The sequence below is a fragment of the Candoia aspera genome, chromosome 5 (assembly GCF_035149785.1).
Source record: "Candoia aspera isolate rCanAsp1 chromosome 5, rCanAsp1.hap2, whole genome shotgun sequence".
NCBI classification, from domain to species: Eukaryota; Metazoa; Chordata; class Lepidosauria; order Squamata; family Boidae; genus Candoia; species Candoia aspera.
In genome coordinates, this window is record NC_086157.1 from 74,428,294 (window position 1) to 74,445,822 (window position 17,529).

Here is a 17,529-nt window from a genome sequence, read left to right on the forward strand (position 1 = left end):
TCTATATATCGATCTTGATCTCTATCTCTCTATTTATCTATAGATTTTTTTATAGTGAGACTTTTATAGTGAGATGGGCAGTATATAATTTTAATAATATAAATAAATAAATAAATCTATCTTTCTATATCTCGAGCCAGAGTTCTCACTTAAGGCACAAATGACCAGGCTCAGATTATCCTACTTTGGGCACATTATGCAAAGACCCAGCTCTTTGGAGAAAGCTCTAATGCTGGGAAAGGTGGAACAAAAGAGAAGAGAGGATAACCAGCAACAAGGTGGATCAGTTATAGTAGTGATGAATACACCATTGGAAGAGCTGAAGGACCAGGTTAGGGACAGATCATCATGGAGAAATTATATCTGTGCAGTTGCTAAGAATCAACAACAATTTGATGGCATGTAACCTACCTATCTATCCATACATACACACACACACACACACACACACACTCCTTCTGTCTAGGGGTCAATTACAGTATCATATGTGTTTTTCCTACTAATTTTAACTAGGGTTGAAATATATAATCTGTGATAATTATTTGGAGTGACGATAAAGATGAAACTAATGTGAGACCTGAAAAATTTGGCCTGAATTTTTCAACAAATTGGATTCAGGGCTGGGTGGGGGGTTGTATAAAGGAAAAAGAAAAAAAAAATTGGGACAGGGTGGACGAAATCAGTCCTTTGTGGGGAGAGAGAGCTTATCATTAGGGCAAGAGACAGCAGAAGATACCAGATGACAGAAGCAGAAGAGAACAGAAGGTTCCTCTCAGCTGATGTCCTAACTGCCAGGAAACACACTGAGACAAGAAACTGGTCTCTAATGTTTTATTGCTTGTACATAACAGGAATCCTAACAAACTGAAGAAGCGTGGGGAAACCCAGACATATAAACCCCAAAGGTTAAGGCGGTTCCGATCTGTGTCTCTTTGAATGGCTACCTAATTCCTCGGTGCTACGCATGCACTTAACAGTCTGGATGGGAGCCCCCTGCTCGCCATCCTTACTCATGACAGCTATAGCATTATTGTACTTAGCATTCCATGTTCCCATGCCAGTGGATGTAAAGTTTCTCGTAAAGCAAAGTTTCTAGTAAAAACAGAAGTAGTGAAATATATGAAAGAAATATGCTATCATGTTATGTCCTAATTAAAGACTACTTCACCACTTCCCTAAAACATTTAGATCTTTGTCCCTGAAGAACTGTAACTTTTAGGAATTGCTGATTAAGAACAGTAGCATAGTTAAAAACAAACAACAGATTAAATGCAATCATTAGCTGAAAGCCAGTTTAGTATAGTGGTTAGGGTACTGGGCCAGAAACCAGGAGACTCTGATCATTGATTAGTTTAACTTGGGCACAAAGCCAGCTGGGTGACCTTGGGCCAGTCACTCTCTCTCTCAGCCCTAGGAAGAAGACAATGGCAAACCACTTTCAAAAAACCTTGCCAAGAAAACTGCAGGGGCTTGTCCATGAAGTCTCCAAGAATTGGACACAATTGAACAGATTAAAAAAAAAAATACATTAGCTACTGCTTTTCCTATCACGTACAGACCCTTCAACCTAATCAAAGTAAAGCCTATAACCTTATGGATATATGTTCAGCTGAAATATGTAGAAACAAAGTTTTGTTCTGGCCTGGAAAAGGGGGTGTGCCACTTTCCTAGACAGATGTTGCTGGAGGAGACTTCTTGTGAGATCAGGTGGGGAATTGTGCAGGCCTCTGGCTTACTTTCTTCTCCCATCAACCAGGCATGTATATTCATGCTGTATTCACAGAGATCCTCTTACTTCTAACTGGTATTTTTTACTTAGCTTGGGACTAAACTTCTCACCAATTCTGGGAATCAGTCCAGTTCTGGAAATTAGTGCATGTTCAGGTATCTGGCTCCTACTTCTGTCAGGCTTTATGTCACATCTCTGGTGTTCTGCCTTTTGCTATATAGTTCACATTTTCTTTCCAATGCCTTCAGTTTTCTTATCACATCCTCTCAGCAAACAGCTTTCCTCTAGATGAGAAGGTACATGTCCCTTTTGGTCTTCCTATGCTTTTGCCCTCATGTTACCTATATGAAGCATAATAGATAATAGAAAAATCACAGCATTAGTATCACACAGAATATGCAGGCTTTTTAACACTTAGTGAACGTTTAATTATGTGGTAACCTGGTTTATATGGCAGCCCTGTTATCAAAGTGTGGGTTCCATTTGAAGAAATCAAGAGACACTTTAATTTGTTTTACACACAGACATACACATACACATATATATACAATTATCTACACTATCTATCTCTATCTACCTGTGTAACTATCTATCAGAATATATAGCTATTTTCATGAGAGCAGTATGCTTTCATCACCACCCATCCGTAAGGAAAATCTCCCTTGAGTGGAGTGTTGTTTAGCAACTATTTCTAAAAATTGCAGTACCAATTTGAATTATAATTTCAAATTACCCAAACTATTTCCTTTCCAGAAGACTGTGCTTTTTCAAAGCTAAACAGATGAAAATTAAATATTTGCATATTTCTATGAAAATTATTTCCCTGTTATGAATGATCTTCCTATCCCACCAGGACTCCTGCCTGTATTAATACAAATGCTCACCAAGATTCTACTAACATTAATCAACATAGTTAATAAAAGCTAAACAACTTTAGATGAAATAAATATTCTTTATTGCCAGATGAAATGGTCACATTCCTAATGTGTAAGTATGAGATAATCAAATGTGTTCATTTTATAATAACCCCATTGAAATAAATATAACTCTAAAGTGGATTGAAGACAGCAGCACATACATGTTAACTAGATCCTAAAATGTTACTTCAGCCTTATGACTATATACCACATAGAACTGTGATCTATGAAAATTACCAAAAAAAAAAAATTGTTGATACCAACTTTTTTTTCCTCAAAAAATAAAGTGGAGGAGGGGCATAACATTAATAGATATGGAATGGATAAAAGCAGTATTTATTCACACATGAGTCTACTTCATTAAGTAGCACATTATTTTTTTATTAACATTTTTGTTCTATTAATAACATTTCTGACCTTGTATTTTCTAGCCATAGAGGCGGTGTAACCCTTCTATTCTGCTGATAGCATGTATTATGAGGATCCTAAATGTTCAGTTATATATGGACAACATTGTGCACTGGTTTGTCCTCATCACAAAGCAGAGTTTGCATATAGAGTCATTCAAATATAGAACAATGACATGGTTACAAAAACATGGATCTGTAGAACTCAGACTGAAATGATTGAAAGAACAGTTTTTGTTGCGCCTTCTTCTAAGCTGTTAAAAATGGAAGCCCTGCTCTGTTTTACATATGGCTGTTTAATCTGCAATCTGCTATTCATGACAGTAGTTGTGATGCTAAAATCACTATAAATTTAGTGACAATAATAAAGTCAGAACTGCAGGGTTAGGGTTGAGAAATTATTTTTTAAAGTTAAGGCCTCCACAATGACCCTTCGTAGTTAAATTGAGTAAATTTGTTTTTCAATATCAAAAAGAATGGTACAATTAATTCCCATAAAGCTAAGGACTTCACTTTTGCTGCTTCTTCTTATCTGGAACTAAAAGGAACTTAGACATACTGGCATGCTATTCATTTTGTGATTTATATTTTCCTTAAATATTATGCAGATATCTTGGCTTATTTTTCATTTTATTCCAGAGGAAGAAGCCAACCTAAAAGCTTGTGGAACTGCTAGGAATAAAGACTTTTATGAATTAGAAACCACTAGGAATATTAGAACAATTGTTTATATATTCTCCCCAGTTTGACCTGACCAGTTCTGGATGGTATTAAGGGAATGGGTGGAGATATAGCAGGTGATTCTATATGTGTTATAAACAATTAGATAAACCACTTTCCAGCTATTTCTCATTTGGTTCATCCCTCAGAACTGTCCATGTGACATAGCCAATGAAATGGATGTATTCCATTTCCATTTCTATTCCCCTTACACATATAGCAAACCTGACAAAATGAATGATGTTTGGGGAATATGACTTCAATATTTAATTCTCCCCTGAAGCTTTTTTCTTGAAGAAAAGAATACAGTTTTTTTTAATTGACTCATACTATAATGGATACACACATGTGCACACAAACTCAGTAAAAAACTACAAACTAAATATATTGGAATTTATTTATACTGTCTTTTAATGAACTGCATCTCCAGTGTATTTAGTATGGTTAAAGGTGGTCCTAATAAAAAGTTTGTAATACAGAGTTTTATGGAATTGCCTTTTTATAGTAGCTGTTTGTATTCTGAGATGTATAAAACCACTGGGATAAAATACTATATTTGGATTTTTAATTTTGTTTATAGGCAAAACTTTTTGAAAATTATATTGCCACAAATGAAAATGTCATTCACCTTACACATATCAGCTGCCATTTAGGATTCTTAAAGTGACACATTTTTTGCTTGATTTACCATTAAATATATAATTAGTGATTTAGTATGGAGTGTGAATTAATTATCTTTGGGAATATCTCCAAATCCCAGAAAGACAATTAAAATTTGACACTTTAAAAGAAGAAAGATTTAAAATCTTCCATATAGCATTACTAACACTTCACAAAAAAATGGGAATAACATTTGAAAAACTGTCTTAGCACTACAAATAATTGAATTGTCTTTCTCGTTCATAGCAATTGTTGCCTAGTGTCTATTTTTAATGTCTGTTTTGGGCCTGTTTCCTGTGACATACCACCTATTCATTTGGCTCTGAGGGTTATTCTGGGTATCTCCTAGACCCTACATTTGTTAGGATCACATCTTTGAGGAAATATTAGAACATAGGACTTTTAATGTATGCTTATATGCATGTGCATAAAGCTAACTAAAGAAGTCTTGACTGAGGTTAAAAATGTTTGGAGAAAGTGGATTGTGATACTTCTTGGCCTTCCTCATGTTAGAATTTTTTCTGGCCTTTCTCATGTCAGAATTCCCTATGGTAAATGATCCCAGAAAGAGAAAAATAACTACTTTATAATACAGAATAAAAACTATTTTATGGCATTTGATTTTTCAATATGTGCTCTGACTAACAGTGGCTTGGAAATCTTGCATCATGCTGGCTAGGGAATTCTGGGAGTTGAAGTATACACATCTTAAAGTTGTCAAATTTGAAAAACACTGCTCCAAACCCTTCTTAGAAGCCAATGAGTGCTACAATCAGATGACTAATGGGCTCGGGGGGGAGGGGGGTATTGAATTCAGCCTGAACAACCCATGCCCTCTCCAAATATCTTGTTCTTAAATTATAAAAAATAACTCATGCTCTAGGTATAGCTAATCATGCCTCTTCAAAAGACTAACTACAGAAATTGCTCAGCTGTATTTATATTATTTTCAATTTTCATTATTTATTTTTATTTATTTATTTATAATATTTTTTATCACCCCTTGTCTCCCTCATACAGGGGACCATGGGCGGTTCACAATAAAACAGTTTAAAATTAATAAAATCATACTAATATCATTAATCTACAAATATCTATATCAATAAATAAATATAAAATGTAATCAGATTCAAGTAATGGGAGATCTAATACCACCCAGAGGGGAGCAATTGACCTTGGCAGGACTAGGGAGCCAACCAACCCCAAGAGTGGTTCCAAATATATGCCCCAACCACAGATGCTGAAGAAGCTGAAGTAGAGCAGTTCTATGAGGATCTGCAGCACCTACTGGACAACATGCCTAAAAGAGATGTTATTTTCATCACAGGAGACTGGAATGCTAAGGTGGGCAGCCAAATGACACCTGGAATTACAGGTAAGCATGGCCTGGGAGAACAAAATGAAGCAGGACATAGTCTGATAGAATTTTGCCAACACAACTCACTCTGCATAACAAACACTCTCTTCCAACAACCTAAGAGATGGCTTTATACATGGACTTCACCAAATGGACAACACCGAAATCAGATTCACTACTTCCTTTGCAGCCAAAGGTGGTGGACATCTATACAGCCAGTAAAAACAAGACCTGGACCTGACTGTAGTTCAGTTCATGAACTCCTTCTTGCAAAATTTAGGATCAGACTCAAGAGATTAGGGAAGACCCACAGATTAGCTAGATATGAGCTCACTAATATTCCTAAGGTATATGCACTGGAGGTGAAGAATCGATTTAAGGGACTGGACTTAGTAGATAGGGTCCCGGAAGAACTATGGACAGAAGTTCGCAACATTGTTCAGGAGGCGGCAACAAAATACATCCCAAAGAAAGAGAAAACCAAGAAGGCAAAATGGCTGTCTGCTGAGACACTAGAAGTAGCCCAAGAAAGAAGGAAAGCAAAAGGCAACAGTGATAGGGGGAGATATGCCCAATTCAATGCAAAATTCCAGAGGTTAGCCAGAAGAGATCAGGAATTATTTTTAAACAAGCAATGGGTGGAAGTGGAAGATGACAATAGAATAGGAAGGACAAGAGACCTCTTCCAGAAAATTAGAAACATGGGAGGTAAATTCCAGGCCAAAATGGGTATGATCAAAACCAAAGATGGCAAGGACCTAACAGAAGAAGAAGAGATCAAGAAAAGGTGGCAAGAATATACAGAAGACCTGTATAGGAAGGATAAAAATATTGGGGATAGCTTTGATGGTGTGGTCAGTGAGCTAGAGCCAGACATCCTGAAGAGTGAGGTTGAATGGGCCTTAAGAAGCATTGCTAATAACAAGGCAGCAGGAGACAACGGCATCCCAGCTGAACTGTTCAAAATCTTGCAAGATGATGCTGTCAAGGTAATGCATGCTATATGCCAGCAAATTTGGAAAACACAAGAATGGCCATCCGATTGGAAAAAAATCAACTTATATCCCCATACCAAAAAAGGGGAACACTAAAGAATGTTCAAACTATCGAACAGTGGCACTCATTTCACATGCCAGTAAGGTAATGCTCAAGATCCTGCAAGGTAGACTTCAGCAATTCATGGAGCGAGAATTGCCAGATGTACAAGCTGGGTTTAGAAAAGGCAGAGGAACTAGAGACCAAATTGCCAATATCCGCTGGATAATGGAAAAACCCAGGGAGTTTCAGAAAAACATCTATTTCTGTTTTATTGACTATTCTAAAGCCTTTGACTGTGTGGACCATAACAAATTGTGGCAAGTTCTTAGCGGTATGGGGATACCAAGTCATCTTGTCTGCCTCCTGAAGAATCTGTATAACAACCAAGTAGCAACAGTATGAACAGACCACAGAACAATGGACTGGTGTAAGATTGGGAAAAGAGTATGGCAGGGCTGTATACTCTCACCTTACCTATTCAACTTGTATGCAGAACACATCATGCGACATGCTGGGCTTGAGGAATCCAAGGCTGGAGTTAAAATCGCTGGAAGAAACATTAACAATATCAGATATGTGGATGATACCATTTTGATGGCTGAAAGCAAAGAGGAACTGAGGAGCCTTATGATGAAGGTGAAAGAAGAAAGTGCAAAAGCTGGCTTACAGCTAAACCTCAAAAAACCAAGATTATGGCAACCAGCTTGATTGATAACTGGAAAATAGAGGGAGAAAACATAGAGACAGTGAAAGACTTTGTATTTCTAGGTGCGAAGATTACTGCAGATGCTGACTGCAGTCAGGAAATCAGAAGACGCTTAATCCTTGGAAGAAGAGAAATGACAAATCTCGATAAAATAGTCAAGAGCAGAGACATCACATTGACAACAAAGGTCCGCATAGTTAAAGCAATGGTGTTCCCCGTAGTAACATATGGCTGTGAGAGCTGGACCATACGGAAGGCTGAGAGAAGGAAGATAGATGCTTTTGAACTGTGGTGTTGGAGGAAAATGCTGAGAGTGCCTTGGACTGCAAGAAGATCCAACCAGTCCATCCTCCAGGAAATAAAGCCAGACTGCTCACTTGAGGGAATGGTATTAAAGGCAAAACTGAAATACTTTGGCCACATAATGAGAAGACAGGACACCCTGGAGAAGATGCTGATGCTAGGGAGAGTGGAGGGCAAAAGGAAGAGGGGCCGACCAAGGACAAGATGGATGGATGACATTCTAGAGGTGATGGACTCATCCCTGGGGAGCTGGCGGTGTTTATGACTGACAGGAAGCTCTGACGTGGGCTGGTCCATGAAGTCACGAAGAGTCGGAAGCGACTAAAGGAATAAACATGGACATCCATAGCACAAGCTTTAGAAAATACAGTTGTAAATATAATGAATGGAAATGGAAATACATTTTAATGTTTCTGAAGACACTAGCTGTGGACTTAGAGAATATCTTCACACAGAAATACCCATAATGGTGTAATGGATCATGAAGATGGCAGAGCTTGCAGATATGACTAAACTTGTTTGATTAAGGAGGGAACAGCAAAAACTTTTATAAAAGACTGGAAACCCTTTATGGACTTTTTTGTTGAAAATGGATAAAAATGAATTGGTGATTTAGGGATTTAATGATTAAAAAAGTTTACTTATGGAAAGAAGATAACCATAAGATATAATTTGGGAGGGTGGAGATGGTAATTACTATGTTTCTAACTGCTGGAAAGAAGATCAGAAGTTGCTTCTTTAGATATCTTTTTTTTTCTCCTTCTTTCTCTTTTATATTTCTCCTTTTTTTCTTTTATTCTTTCATATTTATTTCTTTTTTCTACTTTTCCTTTTGTAAAAAGGATTTTTTTAGTCTTATGTAAAATTTCCTTTAATAAAAATTATATGAAGACAGGCTCTTCACAGATGACACATCCCCTGTATGAGAATATTGTGAAGGAAGTAAAAAGACAAATGGGTACTGTTGCTGTAAGCAATTCTCCTTGAGCAATACAAATTTGTTCTTAATTGGTTAAAATACATTTTGCTTTTTTCATGTCTAAAATTTAAAAAAACTCACTTGACATGTGAAACAGTACTCATTGGGAAATACGAACTTACTAAATCTCCAGGTCTGTAATCAGCAAAGTCTTAACCAGTTTCAAATAATAAGCAAAAAACTATTATGTTTCATCTTCCCTTATTAAAAAATATTTCAAAAAAAAAAAATCATACCCTAGAATTATCTCACAACTCTCAGCACTTTTAATAGAAATATCAAACATGACCTGGAGCTGTACTTTTCATTTCAGTTACTATAGTTGCAGATACATGTTACTGCCATAAGAATGACTCAACAGAGTTTCATCTGTACCCTAGATGACCACCTGTATGTGGATGGGCTAGCTTTAGACTTATTTCTGCCTTTAGGAGAGCCTGACTTCTTGTGATAGCAACCCATATTGAAAAACCTAACAGCCTGAAATGTCTTAAAACTCTGTCTTATTCTTTACCCTCTCTGCCTTTTCATGAACAAAACAACTCTAGTGAGTCAAAGGAAAATGAAGGGTAATCCTCTGCCTGATGCAAGAAAAAGGGATTTTTATTGTTATTATAAACAAAACAATAACATTCTTGCAGGAGAGGGTGTTTCCAACTGCCTTTAAGGAGGTGCTGCTACACCCCCTCCTCAAGAAACCAACACTGGACCCTACTGTACTGGATAATTTTCATCCTGTGTCCCACCTCTCCTTTTTGGGGAAAAAGGTTAAGAGAGTGATGGAGTTGAAGCTCCAGAGGGTTCTGGATGAAATGGATTATCTAGAGCCCTTTCAGTCAGGTTTCAGGCCTGGATATGGGATGGAAACAGTATTGTCCGCACTTATGGATGATCTCTGGGGGGAACTGGATGGTGGCAGTGTATCCATCCTTGCTCTCCTTGATCTCTCAGTGGCTTTCGATAACATCGACCATGGTATTCTTTTGGGGTGGCTCAGGGAGTTGGAGTGGGCAGCGTGGTCTTGCGCTGGTTTACCTCCTTCCTCCAGGGCTGGTCCCAATCGGTGGTGATAGGGAGTGAGAGATCCAACCCTCAGCCCCTCCTTTGTGGGGTGCTGCAGGGTTTGGTTCTCTCTCTGCTCCTTTTCAACATCTACATGAAACCACTTGGTAAGATCACCCGCCACCATGGGATGAGGTATCATCAATATGTTGATGATACTGAGATGTATGTGTCCATCCCCTGGTGAGGTAAGTGATGGTGTGGCCACCCTCTCTTGGTGCCTGGGTGTAATGGTTGCCTACTCCAATATACTCAGTGTCACAAGCCCAAGCTTTAAGATAACTGATTTATTAAAGGAATAGTGTGCAGATACAGACAAAGCTGAGAATAAACCAAAAGCACGCGAAATACAAATCAAATACTGTTGCTTCAGGCCAACTCCTCCCCGTGCCTCATCATAGCAACCACCCCATCCCAGATGTCAACCATCGTCATACACCGGCCTGGGAAAGTAACCTTGAATAGAGTCACCAACCCAAACATGCATTCCAGAGATTACAGCCTCGCAGGGCTAGAAATTTCCAACAGGGAAACATGGATTAGAAGAGTGACATGTGAAACGTTACGATGTATACAGGACATTGAAACGGAGAACCTGACACTGGGTGCTGTAGGAGTCTGGATGGGGAACAACAGGCTTCAGCTGAACCCTGGTAAAATGGAATGGCTGTGGGTTAATGTCTCTTCTGTATTTGGGACTTTGTCATCTTTGGTTCTGGATGGGGTTGCACTGCCCCAGACAGATCCAGTGTGTAACTTGGGGGTCCTCCTGTACTCAGGGCTCCTGCTCAAAGAGCAGTTGGCAGCTGTGGCCAGGAGAGCCTTTGCACAACTTTGTGTTGTGCACCAGTTATGCCCTTTCCTGAATCGGGAAGCCCTTCAAATGGTCACTCATGCCCTTGTTATCTCCCATGTAGACTATTGCAATGCACTCTACATGGGGCTACCCTTGAAGAGTATCTGGAAGGTACAGTTGGTCCATAATGCAGCCACATGGGCTATTTTTGGTGCCCCTAGAAGGGTGCATATAACACCTTTACTGAGCAAGCAGCATTGGGTACCAGTCTGCTTCCAGGTCGAATTCAAGGTGTTGGTGATCACCTTTAAAGCCCTACATGGCATGGGGCCAGGCTACCTGAGGGACTGCCTCTTCCCCGTTATATCAATCCATCCTACCCGCTCATGCAGAGAAGGCATGCTGCAGACCTCGTTGGTAAGAGAATTCCATCTGGCAGGGTCCAGGAGGTGGGCCTTCTCTGCAGTAGTTCCCACCCTCTGGAACAGCTTACCCCTGAAGGTGAGCTAGCTCCATCGCTCCTGGCCTTCTGGAGTAATTTGAAGAACTGGCTCTGCCACCTGGCTTGGTGGGGGAGAGGAGTCATGTTTGGGGGTAGCTAGTGGCCTAGAGCACTCGTATATGAGTTAGATAAAATGAAATGCCATTTGGATTTTAATTGTATCTGTAATTTATTTTTTATCTGTAAATGTATTTTTAGATTTTGTATTTTTTTATATGTTGTAATTGTATTATATATTTATTGTTTTATTGATTATTTTGTTGTAAACTGCCCAGAGTCCCTCTGGTGGGAGGAGATGGGCAGTGACAAATTTGATAAATAAATAGTTAATAAATAAACAATGTGAAATCATGGCTGCCGGTTTTTTACCTAGTATTGCCCTTCATTCACATCAAGTTCTTCCCAGGAACCTATGATGTCATAATATATTGGCATAGTATACATGCAGATCCAAGCAGTGTGGCCTTTTGTAACTGACAGATGGAATTTTGTCAATGCAGAGATTTTCTAAGTTCTGTCCAAGTTTTTTGGGAATGGCACACAGTGTACCGATAACCACTGGGGGCACCACCACTGGTTTATACCATAATCTTTCAACTTTGATTTTCAAATCTTGATACTTTGTGATCTTCTCCAATACTTTGTCTTCTCTTCTACTATCCCCTGGTATTGCCACATCAATTATCCACACTTTTTTTTTCTTTTCAACCACAGTTAACTCTGGTGTGTTATGTGCCAAGACTTTATTAGTTTGTATTTGGAAATCCCACAATATTTTCACCTGCTCATTTTCAACTACTTCTTCAACTATATGTTCCCACCAATTTTTCATTACTGGCACATGATAATTTTTACAGATGTTTCAGTGAATCACTTTGGTGACTGTGTTATGTCGGTGTTTATAATCAGTTTGTGCAATCTTCTTGCACAAGCTGAGTATATCATCTACTGTTTCTTCTGCTTCTTTGTACAATCCGCACTTTGAATCATTTGATGATTTTTCAATTCTGGCCTTGATTGCATTAGTTTGAATAGTTTGCTCTTGAGCAACCAAAATCAAGCCTTCAGTTTCTTTTTTTAATGTTAAGCCATTGCCAGGTTTTATATTTATCTTCTTTCCCCTGGATCTTTTGTAGAAATTCACCATGTAATGATTTTCCTTGCCAGCATTCTGTTCATTTTTTTTTCAATATTCATGTTTTGTTCCCTGTACATTCAGAAAGTTACAATTTTGAACTTGCATTAATGTGTGTTCTTGGCTGTCTTTTACATAATCAGCCAATGCATGCTTTTCTTCTTTGACAGTTTGTTTGACTTGAAATCAATTATTGTTACTAAATTATTGTTAGGAAGTGAATTGTTGTTGTTGTTGTTGTTATTCAGAGGGAGGAGTGTGATCAGGTTTAAAAAAGGGTCATTCTCCAGCAAAGTAATAAAAGAAGAGAACAACTAATTAGATAAATCTTCATAACGAGTGCTTTTACCATTTTAAGCACAAATAGATCTAACACCTGCAGTTGCCCCACTGGTCAAATAAAAAAGAGTTTACTGCACTGAGTCAAGCAAGAGTGGCTTTGTATCTTTCCAATAAAGAGTTAATTGTGAATTCATTTGTTCTGTGATAGAATCAGCTCAGATGCAATGAAATCACTTCTGGTTTGCATTAGACTGATGAAGCTGATCCGAGTCAGATGCAGTGCCTTATTCTATTTGTTCCCTCATGTTCCACTTTTATGTTCTCAGTACTGTGTGCCTTTGAGAACAGTTTTACAGGGTTATATTATCGAGGAGGACTTAGCTTCTTGGGGACAAATGTCATCCTCTTTTATACTGCTTCAAATCAGTTGCATAGCATCTATATAGCTGAAAGTATGATTTTCTTTTGAAAACTCATTTTGCTCAAAACATTTGGCAGCTTCTCTATTGGTGACTCAAAAAAATCAAGTAACATAGTTTGTTTCAGTATTCTTAAACTTGAAGTATGCTTGTAAATATATATTTCTCAGGTTAAAAAACAATTATAATTCTTTCATTTTCCATACTACAAATAACAAAAATTATTGGATGTGACCTCTTGTGCAATTGGTTCCACCCAGAAATAAGATCAGCATAATTGTTGCTATTATTTAGAAGATTAGACAAAGTTTTGTTATTTAAGCAAGCATTTGAGGGACTGAGATGTGGAAGGAATATATACCTAGGATATATGTGGCACTGTTAATGATATTGTTATTGTGATTTTATTATGATATTGATTTATTGACATCATGTGTGTTGTATAATTTATTGTACACTACTTTTGTAAGCTACTTGGATTCTTATTCCTATTATTATCATTGAAGTGTCATAAAATCATTTGTAATAAATAATAATAAATAATCTGGGAATTCATAGCTCTACATGGTTGTGAGTGCAATGTAAAATCAATTATAGCAATTATATTCATGAAGAAATTAAAAGTTATATCAAACTAACCTATAGCATTTCTAAACTATCATCCCATGGTATTAGTAAGGTAGGATAAAACAGGAAATACAGTAGATTTGGTGTCACCATCCATACCACACCCTTTTTTACATGTGGTGATGTCAACACAAATCCAATAGGTACAGAGTTTGTATTGTGACATTGTGTCCACCATCTTGACTCTTTTGAAACACCCCCTCATCCATGGCATTCCTATAATAATTCCTTTTTCTTTTCTTTTTCATAGTGTGCTTCTATCAAAGCAAAGAGTACTATTTCCTAAACAAAGGGAGAGGAAATACGCATTATTTTGCAGCCATTAGTTAAACTGTCATTCTGTGGACATAAATCTATTATATTTTCTCCAATGGAAGTAAGATCTTAACCATACAAATTTTATAAATGATTTGTAGTTGTTTTCATTACTATTTTTTTCTTATTCCTTCAGCTTCTATTATACCGAAATGTCTTGTTTTGTAAAGGATGCGGCCTGCAGAATAATCATTTGTGTGTTTTGTTTATTCGTTTAGTCGCTTCCGACTCTTCGTGACTTCATGGACCAGCCCATGCCAGAGCTTCCTGTCGGTCGTCAACACCCCCAGCTCCCCCAGGGATGAGTCCGTCACCTCTAGAATATCATCCATCCATCTTGCCCTTGGTCGGCCCCTCTTCCTTTTGCCTTCCACTCTCCCTAGCATCAGCATCTTCTCCAGGGTGTCCTGTCTTCTCATTATGTGGCCAAAGTATTTCAGTTTTGCCTTTAATATCATCCAAGCACTGCTTTAGCCACTTTACTATTAATTATGAAGGCTACTCCATTTCTTCTGTGGTCCTCTTGTCCACAGTAGTAGATCTGGTGGTCATTTGATGTGAAGTGGCCCATTCCAGTCCATTTCAGTTCACTGACGCCCAGGATGTCTATCTTTAATCTTGACATCTCACCAATAACCACATCCAATTTGCCATGGCTCATAGATCTTACATTCCAGGTTCCAATGGTGTGTTGATCCTTAGAACATCGTATTCGCCGTTCACCACCAGCACCGTCGGCCACTAGCCATCCTTTCGGCTTTGAGCTAGCTGCGTCATCACGTCTGGGGCTAGTTGAGCTCATCCTCTGTTCCTCCCCAGTAGCATTTTGACCATCTTCCGACCTGTGGGTCTCATCTTCCGATGGTATACCCACATATCTGTGGTTGTACTGATCCATTTAGTTTTCACGGCAAGAATACTGGGGTGGGTTGCCATTACCTTCCCCAGGGATCGCATTTAGTCTGACCTCTCTGTCATGACCTTCCCATCTTGGGTGGCCCTTCACGGTTTAGCTCATGGCATCATTGAGGTGCTCAAGCTCCAGCACCATGACAAGGTAACGATCCTTTGCTGAAGCATTTGTGTGTATTACATGCAATTTGCAAAAGTTTTCATTTGTTATCATAGAAGAGTTGGAATTAAGTTTCCCAGCATTAAATGCTCCCCATTTTGTTGGAAAGGGGCAACAAAATAATCTGCAAGTAGAAGGTCCTATATTCTATTCTGTATCTCTGATTAAAAGCCCTTGCAAAGTGTCTAAATGAGTATATTAATTATATGATTAGGGCTTGAAAGGAAGCTGTCTTATATCAAAGTCAGAATGAACTTAGGACAATATGAATAAATAAGTCTTCATTAAAAAGGGGAACAGCTTTTATTTTATTTGTATTTATTTATTCATTTTTATAAAATCTCTGGAAGAAACATTAACAATCTCAGATATGCAGATGATACCACTTTGATGGCTGAAAGTGAAGAGGAATTGAGGAGCCTTATGATGAAGGTGAAAGAAGAAAGTGCAAAAGCTGGCTTGCAGCTAAACCTCAAAAAAACCAAGATTATGGCAACCAGCTTGATTGATAACTGGCAAATAGAGGGAGAAAATGTAGAAGCAGTGAAAGACTTTGTATTCCTAGGTGCAAAGATTACTGCAGATGCTGACTGCAGTCAGGAAATCAGAAGACGCTTAATCCTTGGGAGAAGAGCAATGACAAATCTCGATCAAATAGTTAAGAGCAGAGACATCACACTGACGACAAAGGCCCGCATAGTTAAAGCAATGGTGTTCCCTGTAGTAACATATGGCTGCGAGAGCTGGACCATAAGGAAGGCTGAGCGAAGGAAGATCGATGCTTTTGAACTGTGGTGTTGGAGGAAAATTCTGAGAGTGCCTTGGACTGCAAGAAGATCAAACCAGTCCATCCTCCAGGAAATAAAGCCAGACTGCTCACTTGAGGGAATGGTATTAAAGGCAAAAATGAAATACTTTGGCCACATAATGAGAAGACAGGGCACCCTGGAGAAGATGCTGATGCTAGGGAGAGTGGAGGGCAAAAGGAAGAGGGGCCGACCAAGGGCAAGATGGATGGATGATATTCTATAGGTGACGGACTCATCCCTGGGGGAGCTGGGGGTGGTGACGACCGACAGGAAGCTCTGGCGTGGGCTGGTCCATGAAGTCACGAAGAGTCAGAAGCGACTAAACGAATAAACAACAAAAATTCATTTTTATATTCATATGATTTAGCCTGTTCTTGTAATTGTTGCATTTTTTAGGCACTCCCACCTATACTGAATTCCTTTTCCCACTAGTTTCCCTTGCTATGGAATCCTAATTATAATTATTTTTCACATATTAACATTTTACTATATTAAAACAGCTTGTAAGGTATTCCGACTAGGCCACAGGCTAACACAGTAGTTCTTAAACTGGGGGTAATTGCCAGATTAGGAGGGTAATTTGGGCACGTTCTGGGGGTAATGGAGTAATTTGTAAATGCTTGTTTGTGAGTTGAGGAATTCAGTTTGAGACTGTAGCTGCCAAGATGCTTATATAAACCACAGCCTGTTTTTGTTTTTAATTTTGTGGGGCTGGGGGTAATGACATTATTCAAGACAGGGAAAGCAGGTAATCCCCTTGCTGCTGTGCTGTCCCACCATTTTCTTCCAGGAAAATGATTGCCAACTGCTTTGTGACTTGTGGGTTGGGTGTTCCTGCATCTCTCTTTCTCTCTCTGTACATTAAATCTGGTTGCCTTAAATTTGATCTTTTCTCTCACAGGATTTAGATTTTGACTTGCACAGTAAACTGTCTTTCTTGTACTAATAATTAATAATTCTATGTTAGTTGCAATCCTTATTAAGAATACATGCAATTGAAAAGTCTGTGTTACTCAATTTATTTTTAGTTGGCAGCCAAAATGGGATATGATTACACATTAAGTCCTAATTAACATTTCTGATCATGATGCTGGTCAATACATCTGAGTGCAATAAACCATTCAAGCTTCTCTGGTCTTCAACACAGAAGTGATTCAGCTCCCTATTTGCAAATCCTTTATAATTAGGTTATATTTCTGTCCTTTAATCTCCTACACTGAGAGTTATTAGTGATTTAATGCTGAACCACATCATATATAGTAATTTAACTTAACTAGTTTTAAAAGAACATTTGTTTTCTTTTGAATCTTGGGAGACCCCATTTGAGGCTAAAATTGTATGAGATAAGTAGCAGTACAGAGGGAAGAGTAATTTTGTTTTTATTATGGGTGTTGTTTCTTAACCCATTAATATGGAATGCAGCTGCCAAGTCAATGATCCTCTGAAATGCTTGAAACTGAGATGTACAAATCTTAGAGAAAGGCTAGGACAAAGTAACTAATGGATTTAGTTTAGAACTATACCATCAAAAATGACATGGATTCAGTATCTGGAGAACAAGATACTCTTGCCTAATGTTTCAGCTTTTGACCTCCACATATTGATTTGAAGTTGGACCTAGTGTATAATATTGCTTGCACATAGACAACAATATATGGATGCACTTTATTATGATTCTCGTTTTAATTTCAAGC